Source organism: Sus scrofa, chromosome 5 (genome assembly GCF_054392235.1).
Source record: "Sus scrofa isolate SSC_HxYL_T2T_F1_AM1 chromosome 5, Sscrofa_HxYL_maternal_Yorkshire_Landrace_v2.0, whole genome shotgun sequence".
NCBI classification, from domain to species: domain Eukaryota; kingdom Metazoa; phylum Chordata; class Mammalia; order Artiodactyla; family Suidae; genus Sus; species Sus scrofa.
This window is the reverse complement of record NC_139387.1, coordinates 98,817,426-98,836,421: the sequence shown is the minus strand read 5'-3', so window position 1 is coordinate 98,836,421 and position 18,996 is coordinate 98,817,426. Positions and strand designations below refer to the sequence as shown.

Below are 18,996 nucleotides of genomic sequence, written 5' to 3'. Positions count from 1 at the left end.
AAGTGCTTAGAGAGATGATGAAGATAAGTGGCACTCTGATATATAAGCAAGAATCATTCTGATGTACCAAACATTACAAGATGAGACTGATTTGGAATTTGGACAGAAGGATGTGAATTTGAAGTAGTAATATGACAGGAGAGATCTCAAAAAGGTAAAGCATACCCAACAACAGATTGGAAAAGTCTTCCAGTAATCTGTGGTTGAGAAAAGTTTGGGTATCTCAAATATAGAGGCAACTTGTTAAAAAACAAAACAAAACAGCAAGGCAGAGGGTGGGATATAAAAAGTTTGTGCAGAAAAGAAAAAAACATGTGCAAATTTCCTAATAATAAATCAAGATAAATGGAGACAGACGCAGCTGGGTCAGGTTCAGGGCTTCAAAATGAAAGTGGAGTTTTAAAAAACTGAATGGTAACATCTGCACAATGTAGGGAAGACCCAAAAGCCATTAAAGAAAAGGACAGAGAATGAAGAACCTTTTGAAGGGAAAAGAAAAATTAAAATACTTTTCAGGTGGTAGTGAGACAAAAAGGCAAAAGAAAGTAGAGTCATGATAGGTGTTACAAGTTATCTCCTTGGGAAAGGTAACCCTTGCTGTGAAGAGTGAACAGAAAAGAGAAGTCCACCCAAATCCACTGGAAAGACAAAATGGGAGGAGTTCTCTAGAGTAGCAAATAGCATAAAGGCTATAGAAAGTGAAATGATGCCTGCTGTGTTTCAAAATAAGGTGACCAAAGAAGTCAGTGTAGGAGCTGAGATGGAAGAGATCCTGAATCAAGGGAGAAATGCAGAATGAAAAGGAGAAAAAAAAAAAAAATCCCAAGAGAGAGAAAAGTAAACCACACACTCCAGTGGTGTCTTTACAAATATAAATCACAAAATTGAATATTTTTAGGATTCACTATTAGGAAGGAAAAAGAGGAGTTCCCACTGTGGTGCAGCGGAAACAAATCTGACTAATAACCATGAGGTTGTGGTTTGATCCCTGGCCCCACTCAGTGAGTTAAGGATCTGGCCTTGCCATGAGCTGAGGTGTAGGTTGCAAACTAATCTTGGATCCTGTGTTGCTATGGCTGTGGCATAGGCTGGCAGCTATAGCTCCAATTTGACCCCTAGCCTGGGGACCTCCATATGCTGCGGGCACAGCCCTAAAAAGCCAAAAAAGAAAGAAAGAAAAAAAAAAAGATGACAGCAATTCAAGTTTTGACAAATTCTAACAAATCAAAGACTGATGGAAATGGACTCCATCACAAGAACAGCAAATATTTTTAAAACCTGGAAAGAGCAATGTGATTGAAGAACATGGTGAAATAAAGTGATGAGGCAAACAGTAAATACCAATGACCAACTTATTGGAAAGTGTGATAGAGAGAACAGAGTAAAAGCAAAGAATCTGTACATGTAAAAATAAGACCTCTATTTGTCTGCAGGAAGTTGGGGAGTTTCTACTCCTCTATGGCAGATCCACTCAAGCATGTGTGACCCTTGTCCTGGTGAGCCCCAAGAGAACTTCCTCTCTTTTTGAGTTCTCCTTCCACTTCTCACCCTTACTTGTTTATTAGCAATATATTGTCCCACCTCCTTTCCAAAGATATTTCATATTGTTAAAGAAAACCAGAGCCAGGGAGTTCCCACTGTGGTGCAGCAGAAATGACTCTGACTAATAACCATGAGGTTGCAGGTTCAATTACTGTCCTCGCTCAGTGGGTTGGGGATCTGGCATTGCCATGAGCTGTGGTGTAGGTCGCAGACAAGGCTCAGATCCTACATTACTGTAGCTGTGGCATATGCTGGCAGCTACAGCTCTGATTTGACCCCTAGCCAGGGCACTTCCATATGCCATGGGTGTGGCCCTAAAAAAAAAAGAAAACAAACCAGAGCCAGTTAGTGGTTAAAGTGGTAAAAACAAAAAACAGACAAAAAACAGATTTTGTTCAGGAACTATGGCAATAGAGGGAAAAGGACCTCAGTGTAGAACTGGGCTCAATTCTAAACAAGCAAGGACCAGTGGGAATTTACTGGCAAGAAGGCAAGAAGCAGGTTGTGGGGAGGGATGGATAGAAAATGACTAAGAGGAGATGTCAAGGAGAGAGGGAATTCTTGCTGAATAGACCTAACAGGATTCTTGCTGAAGGCAGGCCAGGATAACCAACTACCATCCGGATGGGTGGGGGAATGAAGGATTTTATATGAGATATCAAGCATGATCAGATATTGAGTTTGGGGATTCTCACCAAATTGACTAGCAGAATTCTTCCTAAAACTGGGTTATGCAGGCCTGAGGACAGAGCCCAAGGATGACACCTGATGAGAAAGGACTTAGAGGAACCCGACTAAAGATTGATCAAAAAAAGCCTTTGTCAGTAAGAGCTTCAACTCTACTCATACTTCTCCTAGACTCTCCTGGCCTTCCCCATGTCTGGCTTCACATTTCCTAAAGACCCTTTCTCTTTCATCTCTGCCAACAAAATTCTAAGGCTTTTCTGTTTTCCCTTCTTTCTTCAGGTCCTGGTAGATGACTGAGCATCTGAGAAATGAATCTGAGTTACAAAAGTAATGTTTAATAGTAGTTTTCATCTCATTCCTTGCAGATATGTTGGTTAGACTAAGTAACGTTTATATAGGGATTACAGGACCAGAAAGCAGATAACTTCAATTTTAGGGTATTTTTTTTAGCTGCATGTACTCCTTGGAAAGAAGATCAGTTCTATGTGATAGGCAAAGCACTATAATTTTTAAACATCTAATTGGACTTGGTCCATATCCAAGCTGCCATTAGTCAATGTTCTCAAATGTATTTTAGAGTTTATCAGAGGAAGGGAGGAGAAATTATCCAAACAAAAATAACCACATGAATCATTACTGATTATGATGTATCTCATGAAAGAAATCTTTGAGATGTGCAGAAAAGTAGGCCAGAGGTACAATCAATGACAATCGCATTAAGGACAAAAGGAAAAATGATCAAGCATTGAACGTAATTTAAAAAGTAATAATTTTAGTAGAATATACACTTAGAAGTAGCTTGTGTCTTTCATAATAGCCAGCATATGAGATATCGTACAATGGTTCTTCTATTTGCTTAAGACATTTTTGAAGCATTCCTGAGAATCTTCATCAGGACCATGTTATAACTCATACAAGAAAACTATTCCCATAAGGTCAGAGTCATTGTCTGCATCTTTGCCCATTTTCACATTGCATCTGGATCTTTATTTCTAAAAGCAAACAAAAATTCTTCTTGTTGAAAGTTATCTGAGAGAATATAAGTGAAGGGATCACTGTGGCATTTTGGAAGCCCAAGTTACAATGAACATAGTTTTAAATTTGCGTTGCTTCGAAGACCAAATTTCCTGACTTCTTACTAGTAGTGCTTTCTATTGGCATTTGTTTTCCAAAGCAAGAAAGAAAATAAAGCTTGATTCATAATTTCGTTGGAATAAACAGGATAACATATTCCCTTTGTGATTTCTTTGGACATGAAAAGGAAATGCTCTGCAAAAGATGATCTTGGAAAAATATATTAATATGCTCGCCGTTGTCAAAGCAGCAAGTTGTGTAGTACACTAAATTTATGGCAATTTTAAAAAGTCATTTTCAAAATGGAATTTATAGTATGTTTCTCTCCCAGGATGAAAAAGATGGAATCCCTATATAAGCACGTCCAATTTAGTATAATTTGGGGATCATGTTGCATATCTATTGTTAAGTATTAACATAATATTTTTGTATTCTTTCCTCCTAGTGTGAACCAAAAATGCTTGATATGAAAATATTTTCCCTTACAAGAGGAGGATTGACCCCAAAAAGACAAAAAAAAAAAAAAAAAAAAAAAAAAAAAAGAGGATTGATCTTGTAACCACATATTTAAATGATTCTATTTCTCTGGCATGGATTTTTTAATTAAAATTCCCTGATTAGAAAGTATATATTACAAGGTCAAATAAGACTATATCATTAAAAAGTTTATTTAAAAAAATAAATCCAACTAGGAACCATGACGTTGCTGGTTTGATCCCTGGCCTCACTCAGTGGGTTAAGGATCCGGAGTTGCCATGAGCTGTGGTGTAGGTCGCAGACGCAGCTCGGATCTGGCATTACTGTGGCTCTGGCATAGGCTGATGGCTACAGCTCTGATTAGACCCCTAGCCTGGGAACCTCCATATGCCGTGGATGCGGCCCTAGAAAAGACAAAAAAAAAAAAGAAGAAGAAAAGAAAACTTCCTTTAAACATTCACACTAAATGACTTGCTTCCTTGTATTTTTCAGTTAAGTGCTCTTTGATAATTGTTTTTGGACCAACCAAGGAGAAAGAGAATAGTCACTAGGTTTTGAACAAAACTGCTGTCTCTGCCTTCCATCTACAAACACAAAGTTTATAAAAACATTAAGTTCTGACATGTTTAAAATAGTTTATATTCTTTGAAAGAGAAAAATGTGTGTATATAATTGGTAGGAATAAAAAAATGTACACACCATCTTTTCAAGGATTTGGAGAAGTCACATGGGTAAGGCAGTAGGTTTTGGAATACAGACCTGGTATTAGATCAACCCTTTCCCACTAACCAGCTCTGTGACTTAGAGTAAGTTACTTAAACTCTCTGAGCCTTGTTCCTCAAATTATCAAATGAAGATGATATAGCACCTTAAGCTTCTCATTATAAAATAATAACATAATACACGAAAAAGTGCACACTAGAGTATTGTGCCTAATACATTGTAAGTAATTAAGAAAATATTGGCTGCTTAATATGTATTACATGAGTCAAGTCCACTTAAGAACTGATTTCAAGACCTCCCAAGAGAGGGAGAAATATGTTATTCTGCACCTCCATTTCTACTTTAATAAAAAATAGACATACTAAGAGCCATCTGGAAGAGATATTGTAAAGGCCAAATATTTCTACTATGGGATCCATTCACTCAATAGAAACCAGTTTAGGTACGGTTATTCCATGCAAAGGAGATTGCATTTTGTTTGGATTTGTTTTCTTTCTGGATAAAAACTGCATTTTGTTTGGAAGCCAATAAAGGATTTCAGCAGTAAACTGGCACGATATGCTTAAAATAATTATTTGGCTGCCATATGTAGAAATTTTTGAAGGAGAGCAAGATTAGAAATAAGAAGATCACTTAGGAAGTTATCCCAATGACTGAGGCAAATATAGTGGTAGTCCCAGGAAGGGACTTGGACTCCACAGATGGAGCAGACAGAATGTATTGATAATTAGATATCAGGAAAAGGAAAGCATGAACACTCTAGGATAATTCTTGATTTTTAGCTTGATCCATTGTAATAGATGGCAGTGCAATTTCATAAAATGGTGATGACAGAGAGAGAAGCAGGTTGAAGAAGAAATGAACCAAGCATTCTCAGTTGGCCATGTTAAGGCTGAGAGGCTTACTAAGTATCAAAAGGGAGATGTCCAGGAGGCAGATGAACGTACAGGTATAACATTAAGGAGAGAGGACAATTTAGTAATAAAAATATGAGTCATCTGTGGATCATTGACATATGTTACTTAATTAGATGAGTTTAACAAGTAAGAATAGAAGCAGGAAGAGAAGTCCAAACATTCCCACATTTCTTTTTCTTTTTAGTGCACCTGTGGCATACGGAAGTCCCGGAGCTAGAGGTTGAATTGTAGCTGCAGCTGCCAGCCTACGCCATAGCCATAGCAATGCAGGAGCCACATCTGCGACCTACACCACAGTCACAGCAACACTAAATCCAAACCGTGTCTGTGACCTACACCACAGCTCATGGCAATGCCGATCCTTCACCACTGAGCAAGGCCAGGGACCGAACACTCATCCTCTTGGATACTTGTTAGGTTCTTAACTGGCTGGACCACAATGGGAACTCCAAAACATTCCCACATTTAAAGGCTGAATAGACAAGAACAAGTTAGCAAAGGAAAGTGAGAGGAAAACCAGAATAGCATGTAGTGTCAGAGAAACCTAGAAAGGAAAATGATTCTCAAAATAGATAATGTATGACAGTGTCAAGTGCTGCTGAAAGAGCAATATATGAGATAGCCCATGTGAAAGCATCTAGAGCACTTCCTGACACATAGTAGGTACTTAATAAATGCTATTCCTTTCACTCCCAGTTTCCTTTCCAAGAGGTAGAAAGGCACAGTGGCTACAAGGGTAGGCCTAGGAACCAATCTGCCTCAGTTCAAATCTTTCCTCTGCCATCCTATAGCTGTATGACCTAACGCAAGTCATTTGACCTCTCAGTAGTTTGGTCCTATATTTTAAAGCAAGGGCAATGACAGTGCCTACTTCATAGAGACACAGCTAATACATTGCTACTATCGATCAGTAAAGTTAATTACTATTTTCTTTCCTATTTACTTTTTTCCATGTTATATATTTTCAAAAATTATCCAGTAAGAAATATGAATTACTTTTTATTTCCACAATGAATACTTGGCTGAGGGACAATAATTAATTCTACTTTCATAACCAGTGAGACAATGAACAAAGCCCACCTTTCCTTCTCACACTGTGCACATATCTTCTGCCTTTAAAGAAGAATTTTTATTGATTGGGGTCCTGACTATGTGTGGGCCCAGTAAAAGGAGCAAACAAGGGTTGGCAGGGCACCCAGAGACTAAAAACTGTGGGAGGTTGTTTCCACCCACAAGACCAAAAGGACAAGAGGAAGAAACAGTGTTGCCAGAGGTCATGAAGAGTTGGAATTGCAAGAGTGGTTTCCCGGTGGGGAAGAAAAATACAATTATTACCAGGGACCAGGTGCTGATAAAAGGAGGGAGAAGGGGCAAAATGCACAACTTTCTCTTTTCACCTTCATATCTTAATACACGGGGACCCATGGGGTGATTCTAAGCAGAAGCCAGCTGGCAAGGGAGCCCAGGTGAGGTGGTCTTCAGAAATTGTCCCAGAAGGGGTACAGAAGCATGGGGCATAGACTAAGGCAAAGAGAGAACAACCTAGCATACTCTGCTATTCTCCAGTGTGGGGTTCCCAGCCAAGTCCCAGTAAATGATACTCAAATAAAAGTGATCCACCCTGTCTCAATATCCTCCTCCCATGCTGGTAGCCAAAACCATCAGCTTCTAAGTTGCATTTCACATCAACCAGGTTTTCACAACAGTCAAACCATATGGGGTCTCCTTAACACTTTGCTTCTAATTTTAAGAACTACGAACACACACACACACACACACACACACACACACACGCACACATCAGTTGAAAGACTGCTTGTAAGTTATAAAAATGAAAAACTTATCTAAACTTTTCTGAAATATAAGCCAAAAATTTTGTTTGTTTCAAAGATTTGGACAGAATTCCTTGACTTGACTACATCCCACAAGAATGCCTTCATTCCTGGTTTGAACTGGAAACTTCTAAACAGTTGACACCAAGGATTTTAAAAAATAAACAGATGGGCATGTCTCCATGACTTCATTTTGTGTCGAGAATATAAATATTCAGAGAGATAAATGACAATGTCTGTATTTTTCAATGTTTGTAAATAAAAGAATCTGCCAATGTTATTTTATCCATCCATCCATTGACTGCTTGTTGATACTCGTTTATGGCTGTGGTAGGAAATTCCTTAATCATTACTCATTTGAGCTAATTTAGAGTTTTTTTAATATAAAGGAAAGAAAATTAAAAAAAAAACAAAAACAGGCTCAGAGGTTAAGATACCTTAAAATGTGGGATTAGTGAAATTTGTCATAATCATGACAAGATAAATGAAAAATCCTTTTCAATGAAATAACTTTTCTTTATAAAGACACCCCCCTTTTTTTTTTCATCTTACAGGCAAAAAAAAAAAAAAAAAAGTATTTGGCATAGAAGTACTGGATTTTAGCCAGAGGAGAGTTTGTTCAGAACTTTGTCCCTCCTTTAATCTGGGCAAGTTCAAGCTACAGTAAAATTATAGTTTTCAGTATCCCTTGTATTGCTAACAAGTTCTTATTGAGAAGGAACCTCAGAAGATAGTGACTCAACACTTAAATTTGAGACAAGGCAGCATAAAAATCTTTGCTGTGTAAATAATATCAGAAAAGCAGTTTGCTACCTTTCTTGGTATCACATTTGAGATGAACAGACCTTAACCCATAGATCCAAAATTCACCGTCCTCCCAGTTAAAGACACCTTACAAAGTAATGGAAACTATTCACTTTCACATGATAAGCTGGTATGCACTACACTGACATTTTCAAACAAGGTTAATCCTTACACAGTTCTTTTGTTTGAATGGACACTCTACTGTCCTGTAATAGATGGTAACTCTAAATTTTATTTTGCCAAACATAATCAGAAAGAAGTTCTTCATGACAAATCAATAAGTAGTTATTACAGATTCATTGTACAGTGGGTACAAAGGCATGTAGTCAAAATTAACAAATGCAAATAATTTGTTAATGTGTTCCCTTTCCCTATTTCTTAGGGGGGATTTTTGGTTGTTGTTGTTCAAGAGTAGTTTGTCCAAATTATTTTTTCTGCAGTGTAATTTGATAAAAGCCTATCTTTAGGAGAAGTATTATGATTTCCAGTTGGACCTCTGCTCATGTCAAAGATGTATAATAAATAGCTCGTGCCCTTTTGTACCTAACATTTTCCCTGTCAAGAGTAGAGCCGTATAGAAGATAAAAGTAATGAAGGAAAGAATGCTGTGATGACAGCCAACAGTTGCCATAAGTATTCGTAGAGTAATGGGAGCCCAAATATTCAGCGAGTGTCAAGGTTTGAGCTGATACACAGCAAGATTTTGGATTGGCATATGCACATTGTGTCATATGGAATGACTGGCCAACGGGGACTTGCTGTATAGCACAGGAAACTACCCAATATTCTGTGACAGCCTATAAGAATCTGAAAAAGAATGGAAGTGTGTATATGCATAACTGAATTGCTTTGTTGCGGAGAAGACATGATCACATTATAAATTAACTATACTTCAATAAAACTATAAAAAATGAAACAAAAAGATAAAAGCACCAATCCACTAAAAAAAAAAAAAAGGAAAAGACAATATATTTTAAAGTTTCAAAAAAAGGGAGATTGAGTTAGCTGATGTATAGCCTATATAAGTAACTTTTCTTTGGAAGCAAGCCTATAGAGTATTGGTCTGGCTATTTCACATTTCTAAAATATTTTAAGAGTAACAACTCAGATTTGGAATTTGTCTGTTGTAAACAAAATTTTTCTTTTAATACTAAGAGCCACATATCTCAAAGTGATCAAGGTACACACTTTTTAAAAAATGTCAAATGGGCTGGTTAAGACGTGCTGTGGCTATGCGAGAAGCACGTGTACTGGAAGCTTGACTGGGAAGAAGTCAGCTCTATGCTCTCTCACATGATGGAGAGATTCCCAGGCCACAGAACAAATTCACATGATTGCAGCACAAATGCCCTTTTATGTATGTATCCAATTTCCGGATGTGGATTATTAAAGAATATCATGGCATTATCTAATGCTATGTAATATAAACTGGAATATATTTTAATGATACAAATTCACTCTTCAACTAAATTTATTGGGATTTCCCCTTATTTTTGTGGCTACTATCAGAGTATATTTATTTTGCAAAATATCCAGCTCTGGTCTTCTGGCAGAATTATATAAATCCTCAATAACAAATTTTATCTTTGACTAAAAGTTTATTTTCCAAAATTACTTTCACTAGTGCTAACACATTCTAGAAAACAAGTTTTGTTTTGTTTTTTTCTTTTTAGGGTCACACCTGCAGCATATGGAGTTTTCCAGGATAGGGGTTCAATTTGAGCTACAGCTGCCGGCCTACACCATAGCCATAGCAACTTGGGATCCAAGCTGCGACTGCGACCTACAGCTCACAGCAACACTGGATCCTTAACCCACTAAGCAAGGACAAGGATGGAACCCGCCACCTCATGTCTTCTAGTCAGATTCATTATCGCTGTGCCACAACGGGAACTCCTAGAAAATAAGTTTTTGAGTTACAGTGCCACACAATCTATAGGAAAATACATTTATTAGCTACTGTTTCTTTTTAGGTCTGCACATGTGGCATATGGAAGTTCCCAGATTGAACTGGAGTTGCAGCTACCAGCCTACACCACAGCCACAGCAATGCAGGATATGAGCCATGTCTGTGACCAACACCTCAGCTCATGGCAATGCCAGATCCTTAACCCACTGAGCAGCGCCAGGAATGGAACCCACCTCCTCATGGATACTAGTCAGGTTTGTTACTGCTGAGCCACAACAGGAACTCCTACTATGTTTTTCTTACCAGACTCTTTTAAAAGAAAACTGAGAAAAATAAAATACAAGCAATAAAAATTTTTATTATGTTTTTTCCATTTAATCTTTCAGATGAGAACATTGGATTCCAAAATGATAAAGTCATTTGCTCAAAGCCACATAGCTAGGGAGTGTCTGCTCTGAAAAGATGAATTTCATCACGCTGGGCAGCATATATATTATTCAACGTATGAATATAGTTTTGTTATTGTAAGAAAAGTGTATTAAAAAATGCATGAACAGTATTGTTGGTTATGAGAATCTTTAAACTCTAAGATACTATAAGAAAACCCTGAAAGAGAGGAACAAATGAATTGTAGATAAGGAAAGGGAAGATTCTTTAAATTGATGGGTTGGGAAGAAAAGAATATGAGCCACTAAAAGGTAGAAAAGTCATTATAAAGAGGACATTTCCTGATTTGTTTGCTTTGTTTTCTTTGTTCGTTTTGGCAGGAGAGTATGACAAAGTGAAAAGAATAATGGAGTCAGGGAAGTACTTTATGAAGGACTGGGAAAAAGTTTCAGCCAGTTAAATCCTGCACAGCAAATGTGATGAGTAGGATAAGAAAATATGACAAGATTATTGGAAGTTCCTATTTGAAAAAGATAAGGACAATCTCTAGCTAGATTCCTTTTATAAATAAATGTGGTACCATCTCACTATAATATGATTTATGATTAAAATAATTGCAAGTGACATAGAGTATCCTGAGACCCCATCAAAACATAAAAACCAATATTTGATTGATAACTTGAATGTGTGAGAGGAATCTTACTATCCTAACCTTTGTACTGAGTGGACTGTGGTGTAGGTGGAGCACTTTCAAATAAGGTGCTTCCAAGAAGGTTCGTAATGGGCTGTTACAGCACATCACCAAGCCATTTCAATGATGGCATGGTGGTGCCAAATTTCCAAGGAAGGGCTGATGGAAAGAGAAAATCTATCGAAGACCTAGCTAACATCTGGATTTAGGTGTGCCTAAATGAATCACTCTTCCATACAGAATGGCATGGGAAGTGTCAAATCTCACACTCTGTATGCTACGCTACTGCTCTTCTGACTGCCTGCAAATGGTGTAGTTTATTCACCTGCCCGCTAATGAGAATTATAGCTATTCTTTTTTTCTTAATAGAAAGAACGTTGGTTTAATTTATATTTAAGCTCTAACAATCCCTAAGAGTTCTAAGTATTAAGAGAACATCAAGCACAGGTTGATTTAACACAAGGACCTTCTATAGGCACTTACCTGTGTTCCAGAGAAGTCCATGTAAAGACACAAATATAATTCTGTCTTTATTCAAAGAAGCTCTGAAAATTAGACTTAAACATAATGTTGATGTATGGAAGGAAGGAACAACTTATTTGATGATTCATTGGCAGATGTCAGAAATTAGGAATTTGGCATAAACCAATGTCTACTCTGAGTTGGGTAGCAGATTAGAAAAAGCACTGAACCTGGTGTAAAAAGACTTGGATTCCAGCCTGAGGATGCCTTTATATCACCTGTGTTATTCTGAGCAAGTCACTAAACCCCTCATTATAATCTCCCATCTCTTAGTCTACATAAACATGTTAATAATACTTGCTTTTGCTAATTCAAATAATGAGAAGAGCTCATTTTCTGTCCTGAATAGATTCTGGAAACATGTTTTCCTCCTGCCTAAGTCACTATCACAGAGTGTCTAATTCTCTCTTTTTAGTTATCTATTGCAATGTTTGTCACACAGTAGGTATTCAATCGACAGTGTGAAATGTAATCAAGCAGTGCACCCAAGAGGGAATAAATAGGGTACTCACAAAGATTTACTGAACACTCAAAAGTGAAGAATATTAGAGAAGACAAAAGTACAGTGAAAAGGGGAGGGACAGAAGGTTTAAGAAGACATAAACCTGCTAATTTGCCAAAGTTGGTTGTAAATTTGCTTATAAACCTACATAAATTATGAACAATGCTTTTAGGCACTACACACTGGATACTGCATCACATTATGTGCTGTACTCTTCTCATACTCTTTACAGTTGATGATCTATCTATACGAGAACAATCCGAGAGAACTTTCAGCAATGATGGAAATTCTGTGTACCCTGCCCTGTATAATTGCCATTTGCCACATGTAGCTTGAAATGTGGCTAGTGTAACTGAGGAACTAAATTTTACATTTTATTTAATTTTCATTAATTTAAAATTCAATTAGTCACATGTGGCTAGTGGCTACTGTATTGAGCACAAATCTAATAACTTACATGGTTAATGAATGACCATATTCCTATGTGAAGCAGAGGTTTCTAAGACAGCATAGTGACTCAATATGTACGTGAAAAAAGGAATTATGGTTAAACAGACCTCAGTTTTCAAAACTATCTGAAATCTTGTTTCCTACAACTTGTGATGTAACGCATCTCTTTGACAGATCATTGCATTCTTTCACCATAAGTAGAAAAAGAACTTGGTTGCATTCCATTGAAGACATTCTTTAGCTTTCTGGGACTCAGTTTCCTCATCTATAAAATGAAGTGGCTGGACACCATTATATCATATTTAAAGCTCTTTTTAGCTGTAGGAATTGGGAGCAACTTAGTTTAATTTGTCTCATCTAATTCCTGTCTCATCATCAGAATCTCTCCAAAATGTTTTCCTTTCCTTCTGTCCCTCTCTTTCTTGCCTTTTCACAGCTCAAAAGATTTCTCCAGTTTGAATGATTTATCCTTCTGGATTTATGTTGTCAGAAAGGTTTGTTTAGATGGAGTCCAGACATACTCCTGTGTAGCTTATGCATTCTAATTAAGAAGGATAACTTCAAATGGATCAAGGTTATCTAAAAAAAAAAAAAAAGAATTAGAACTTGATTCAAAGATCAGAAGGGAAGAAGACCGTTATAAAATAAACTTGGGATGAACAACTCCAAAGTTTAAAGCAAACTGAGATGAGAAGCCTGTTTTTCTTCTCAAAATCAGCCTAATTCTCATTTGAAGGGTTAAGAGAGTAAAGTAGCTGCAGTTGCAGAAATGCAGATTTCTGACGTGGCTGCTCGGAATTTGTTAAAGGAAAACAATTCTGAAAATTCATTCCGGTCCCTCTGGCTCCCCTGGTTCTCTGCACCCTGAGAAAGAAAAGGAGTACACAACTGCCACCTTTTGGAGAAAACAGCAATAGCAGCAGAGACCAAGAACATTAACTACTCCACTTTCAGAGGGAAAAATGAAGTGGTAAATATTATTTTAACCTTATTATGATGTCATATCTCCAAAGAGTTAATCCAACTTCAACTTAAAAATGTAAGTAAAAGCTGAATTAAAATCCGGGTTTGGTTTTCCTCATCTTTTAAATGACAGTAATAAACTATACCTGATTTTGTTTTAAAATAATCTTTGAAATAACCACAAAAGAACAAAATGCTATCTCGAATCCTGATGTCAGGACTTTCTTTTCGCCTTGATCATGGCTAGAGATCTACTGGGACTATTAATTGTTTGCACCCAGTTACTCTGCCCTTAACTGTAAGATAAGATAGTCCTTAATTTCAAGTAGTGTTCTGTTTTTAATATTTAGAATAAAACACTAGAGAAGAATATCCCTTTGTTTCGCTAGAGAAGAGGATTATTTATTTTATCAAAAACAAGGAAGAAGTGTTGCCAGGAATTTACTAAGTTTCCTGGACTTGGACAGTCAAAGGCTTTTGAAATCCTACACAGCTTGGTGTAATCATAATTACTGTTTAATATGTGCAAACACCTTTCACATGTCCTGGTCTTGAACATTCTGGGTGTGCCCTCCACTGGTACAATGACTGCTAAGCATAAGATTCTGCAACTAAACAGATGAAGATGACCTTTAAAATGCTTCAGAGATGGAGGTCAGGGGATGTCAGAATTTTGTTTTAAGCCATGTTGAGATATCTACAAATTTGACTTAGAAATAGTTCGCATTGGATTGACCTATTGAAACCATAAGTATAAAACAACCCTCTTCCTTACATGTCCTCTTTTCTCTCTGAGATGCTTCTCAAACATAAGCAATTAAAGCATAGAAGCAAATCTGATACATGACTGATTGCTTCCAGGTTTCTCTGAGTTCATTCTCCCAACATATTTTCTTAGTGCAACCACCCACACATACTAATCAAAATGTTTTCTTAACATTTACCTTAAATTGTACTCCAAAACAGATTCTACGTTATTCCCTAAATAAGGTATCACAAAGGCTGCTGTGATTTTAAAGTGAGAGATGAAAGCTGCTCTTATAAATAGCCATATTTTGAAGAACAATCATTACTGAATATATGTACTATTTTTATATCACTTCCTTCTCCACTCTACCCTGTAAGTTTTAACAAAATTATTTGCCCTGAAAATAAATGCACGAGAGAATGATTACTGAAACAGCATTTTCTGTCTTATGCCCTGCCAATATGGGATTGTTAGGAGATGGAGTTAAAAATCTTCAGCACGCCCTGCTGTGGTTGTCACTCATAACTCTCCCTTTCCAAAAACCTCAAAAGAGCTTATAATGCCACGTACCATATGTGGAGTAATAATTAGGCTTACCAGGGTGCTTTCTGTTGGACAATCTGTTTGGCACAGATAGAGCCATAAAATCCAGCTTTTTACACAATGTTATCCAGCTTTTTTCAAGCGCTTTAAAGAATATAACTGTAATATCATTTGACAACTTTGGCATGCTCTGAGCTAACTATTGGGCACTTTTGAATCTGGAGTTTCTTATGCATTTTTTTTCTATTGAGACAAATACCAGAATTTGGGAACTGAATCAATAGTACACATCCACGATTCCTGAACTCTGAAAATTAACGTGAAAGCAGACATTTTACAGAATCACTTGGAACTGAATTGCAAAAATTATTTGGAATTTCAAGTTAAAAGTCAATACGAAGAACTTCTGGAGTTCCCATTGTGGTGCAGCGGAAATGAATCCAACTAGGAACCAAGAGGTTGCCGGTTTGATGCCTGGCCTCGCTCAGTGGGTTGAGGATCTGGCACTGCCGTGAACTGTGTTGTTGGTTGCAAACATGGTTCGGATCTGGCATTGCTGTGGCTGTGGCGTAGGCCGGCAGCTACAGCTCTGATTAGACCTCTAGCCTGGGAACCTCCACATGCTGCGGGTGTGGCCCTAAGAAGACAAAACAAACAAACAAAAACTTCCAAAGAGGCTTAACATTATGTATGAACCTCTGGGACCCCAGAGACTATAAAGATATAGATAGAGGTATATAGATGTAATTTTCCTAATTAGAATCCCTATATCTGCCTCTCCCTATGGATGCACAAACCTCTGTAATTTGGCCACACACTTGGTATTTGGAGTTTGCCCTCTTACATTTAATTTGCACCCCAAACAGTCATAAAGCACATGCATCTAAAATATGTGTCCTCTGCAGAGTTCCCATCACGGCTCAGTGGAAACAAATCTGACTGGCATCCATGAAGACCCAGGTTTGATCCCTGGCCTCGCTCAGTGGGTTAAAGATCCCATGTTGCTGTGGCTCTGGCGTAGGCTGGTGCCTATGGCTGCAATTTGACCCCTAGCCTGGGAACCTCCATATGCTGCAAGTGTGGCCCAAAAACGATAAAAAAAAAAAAAAGTGTCCTCTGATTTTGCCACATTGTCAGTATAAAGTAAAAGAATTATCAGAGATGACTGGAAGAAAAATAACAGAAGATTTAAATATTTAGAGAGTAAAGATCAAGATGGCTTAAACTTGGTTTTTTAAGCTCAAGAAAAGGGTGGGTCTTAAAAGTATGTGCTCTATCTCTTCAGACATAGACACACACACACAAGAACATACATCAATGTATATTTGCTTGTATAAGCAAGTCGAAGGCAGGGTTCTTCAGGACTGCAGGATTTCATGATCCCCTGAATAAAGTAAAAAAAAGCTGCTTGCAGCTATTTGATAAATTCATTTTCTCTAAACTGTAGCTTCCATCACATTTTTATTTCTTCTGATATATGTTTAATTAAAATTCATAGAGGACATGGCAATAAAACAGAAGCATTGATTGCACATTCCACCAGTATATCCAGAATGTTCCTGACTTTTTTCACCTCAGCTTACAAACTAGTCTATTTTGTAGTTAATTTCATGTACTTTAGCCTACATATATTTCAATATGTGAGCAAGCAAGCATTTAAACATCATTAAACATCATGTTTAATGTTTCTTTTTAAAATCCTGCTTTCAAAAAATGATACATAAAAAATTTTCTACATATATATGTGTGCATGTGTGTGTCTGCGGTATGTACAAAGTGTGGGTATGCGTAACTTGAGTTCCTTGTATTTTACCACATTGTATGTAGGAAGGTGGGATTTAGCCACAGTCGGGGGACCATTACCAGGAAATGCATAGCATTTTATGACCCTAGTATTATAGAAAATGTTATAAAATTAATGCGTATAATTAAAAATTATTTCCTCAACAGGGAAATGATTAAAATAGAGAGGCACTTTGTCTACTCATACTTTTACAAAATGCAAAAAATAGTATTTTGCTACTTAAACTTATATAGTAGGAGAACAAACATATTAAACCAGAGTTTGGGTTTGAAACTTACCCCAGTATCTTATGTAATATCCAAGATCTTGTGATCTTGGGCAGTTACTAAGCTCCTGAAGCCCCAGTTTTCCGGTAAGAAAAACTTCATGGGCTATGGTGAAATTTTAGTGTAATTTCCTGTGCCCTTTCTACAGAGGACACTTAGTAAATATTAATTTTGCTTGTTTTTTTTTTTTTTTTTTTTTTTTTTTTGTCTTTTTGCCATTTCTTGGGCTGCTCTGGCAGCATATGGAGGTTCCCAGGCTAGGGGTTCAGTCAGAGCTGTAGCCACCGGCCTACGCCACAGCAACGCGGGATCCAAGCTGCACCTGCAACCTACACCACAGCTCACGGCAACGCCGGATCCTTAACCCACTGAGCAAGGCCAGGGATTGAATCTGCAACCTCATGGTTCTTAGTGGGATTTGTTAACCACTGCATCACAATAGGAACTCCCAAATTTTGCTTGTTTTAAAAGCCTAAATACTTTTCAGTGAAACCACCTTGATGTACAAGTGGAGTGAGTACCATTGGTATGCTAATATTGGAATGGAAATGAACAAAGTGCCCTTTAGAGGGGTTTTCCTGTTCCTTTTTGCAAACACAGTATATCCTTCCTTTCAAAACTTTGCAAAAAGGCTCTTCCTCCAGGAGATCCTTACAGATAAACTCTACCCAACTCAACTCAACACATATATCCCAGCAGAAAGTTAATTTAAACAATCTTCCAAAGAATAAGTCACTTCTGAAGTTTTGCCTAATCATACCCAATGACAGCAAGGAGTGGGCCATGAGCCTTTCCTTTCATTTATTCCCTCACCCATTCATTCATCATTCAATCAACCTTTTAATTAGCAAATACTCACTAAGGGCTGAGTGTATTGGAGTGCTGGATTTCTCAAAAATCATTGAAGAGCATGGACCATAAGTGTGCATAGTTGTCCAACTAAGTATCTCACAATCTTAAGCTGTGAGGATCCTGCATTGCCCTGAGCTGCATTGTAGGTTGCAGACATGGTTTGGATCTGGTGTTGCTGTGGCAGTGGTGTAGGCCAGCAGCTCCAGCCCTGACACAACCCCTAGCTGTTTTCTTTGTTCACTTAACACCCTTGCATATGAACTAGGTAATCAGAGGTGAAGAGGATGGCACCTTCTGCAATTGTAGGGTGACTCACCGTTTATGAAGGGCTATTGGCTTATTTGGACTTAACAACCCCCTGAGGCCATCATTCTCAAGTCAGAATGGCCCAGAAACATGTCCAGAATGAGCAAATGTGAAGCTGGCCTCGGTATTTAAGCATCAGAAATTGATTTACTCTGAAGATACTGTATCCAATTTTCTATTTCAAATTGTTTTATTTTATTCCATAAAGAAGACTCCCAACATGTTAGCGTTTCAAGCCACACAAACCTGATTTGTCTCTGCGAAACCTGTGCTGTTTTGTTTTGTTTTGACTATATTGTGAAGCTATTGCTTTTAGCAACTGTTTTTTAAAACCAGAATGTTCTCAACTATACTGCACATAATAATTATCTGGAGAAGTTTCTTTAAATGTGATTCCAAAGTTCCTACCCTACAGAGCTTCTGTTTCAGTAGTTTAGCTGGCAACTTGAAGAATACACATCTTCCTCACTTTACGATGGAGTCCAAACTGAAAATATCCTGTGTTAACAATGCTCTTAATACACCTAACCTACCAAAACATCAAAGTTTAGCCTCCCTTAACCAGAACACTTACATCAGCCTACAGCTGGGCAAATCATCTAACACAACTCCTAATTTAGAGTGTTGAATATCTCATGAAATGTATTGCATACTGTGCTGAGACTTAAAAACATAGGCTGCCTGGGCACAGAAGGGTTGTAAGTGTATTGGTCGTTCACTCTGGTGTCCATGTGGCTGACTGCCTCTGCCCACTATCACAAGACAGTCTCTTCCCACATGTACGTCTCATCCCAGGAGAGGATCCAAAATCAAAATTCAACGTACTGTTTCTAGTAAATGCATATTGCCTTTGCACAATCATAAAATTGAAAAATCATTAAATTGAACCCCATTATAAGCTGAAGACCATTTGTATATATATTTGCATATGTATAATATATAATATACAAATGATGTATACATATTTATGTGTATATGATCATATATATTATATATT

At 37.4% G+C, this 18,996-nt stretch overlaps 1 protein-coding gene across 8 annotated transcripts in view; it reads left to right on the top strand.

Annotated features, from left to right (window-relative positions):
• LOC146403580 (uncharacterized) overlaps nucleotides 1-18,996 on the top strand; it is a 688,950-nt gene that overhangs the window by 605,808 nt on the left and 64,146 nt on the right. Inside the window, exon 1 of one of the 8 annotated variants that reach the window (XR_014804418.1) lies at nucleotides 12,816-13,556. The exons of 6 other annotated variants lie outside the window; for them this stretch is intronic. The gene's annotated coding sequence lies outside the window, so the exon portion shown is untranslated. Of the gene's footprint in view, nucleotides 1-12,815; nucleotides 13,557-18,996 lie in introns of those variants that run through there. One more of the 8 variants, XR_014804422.1, reaches the window with a different exon arrangement.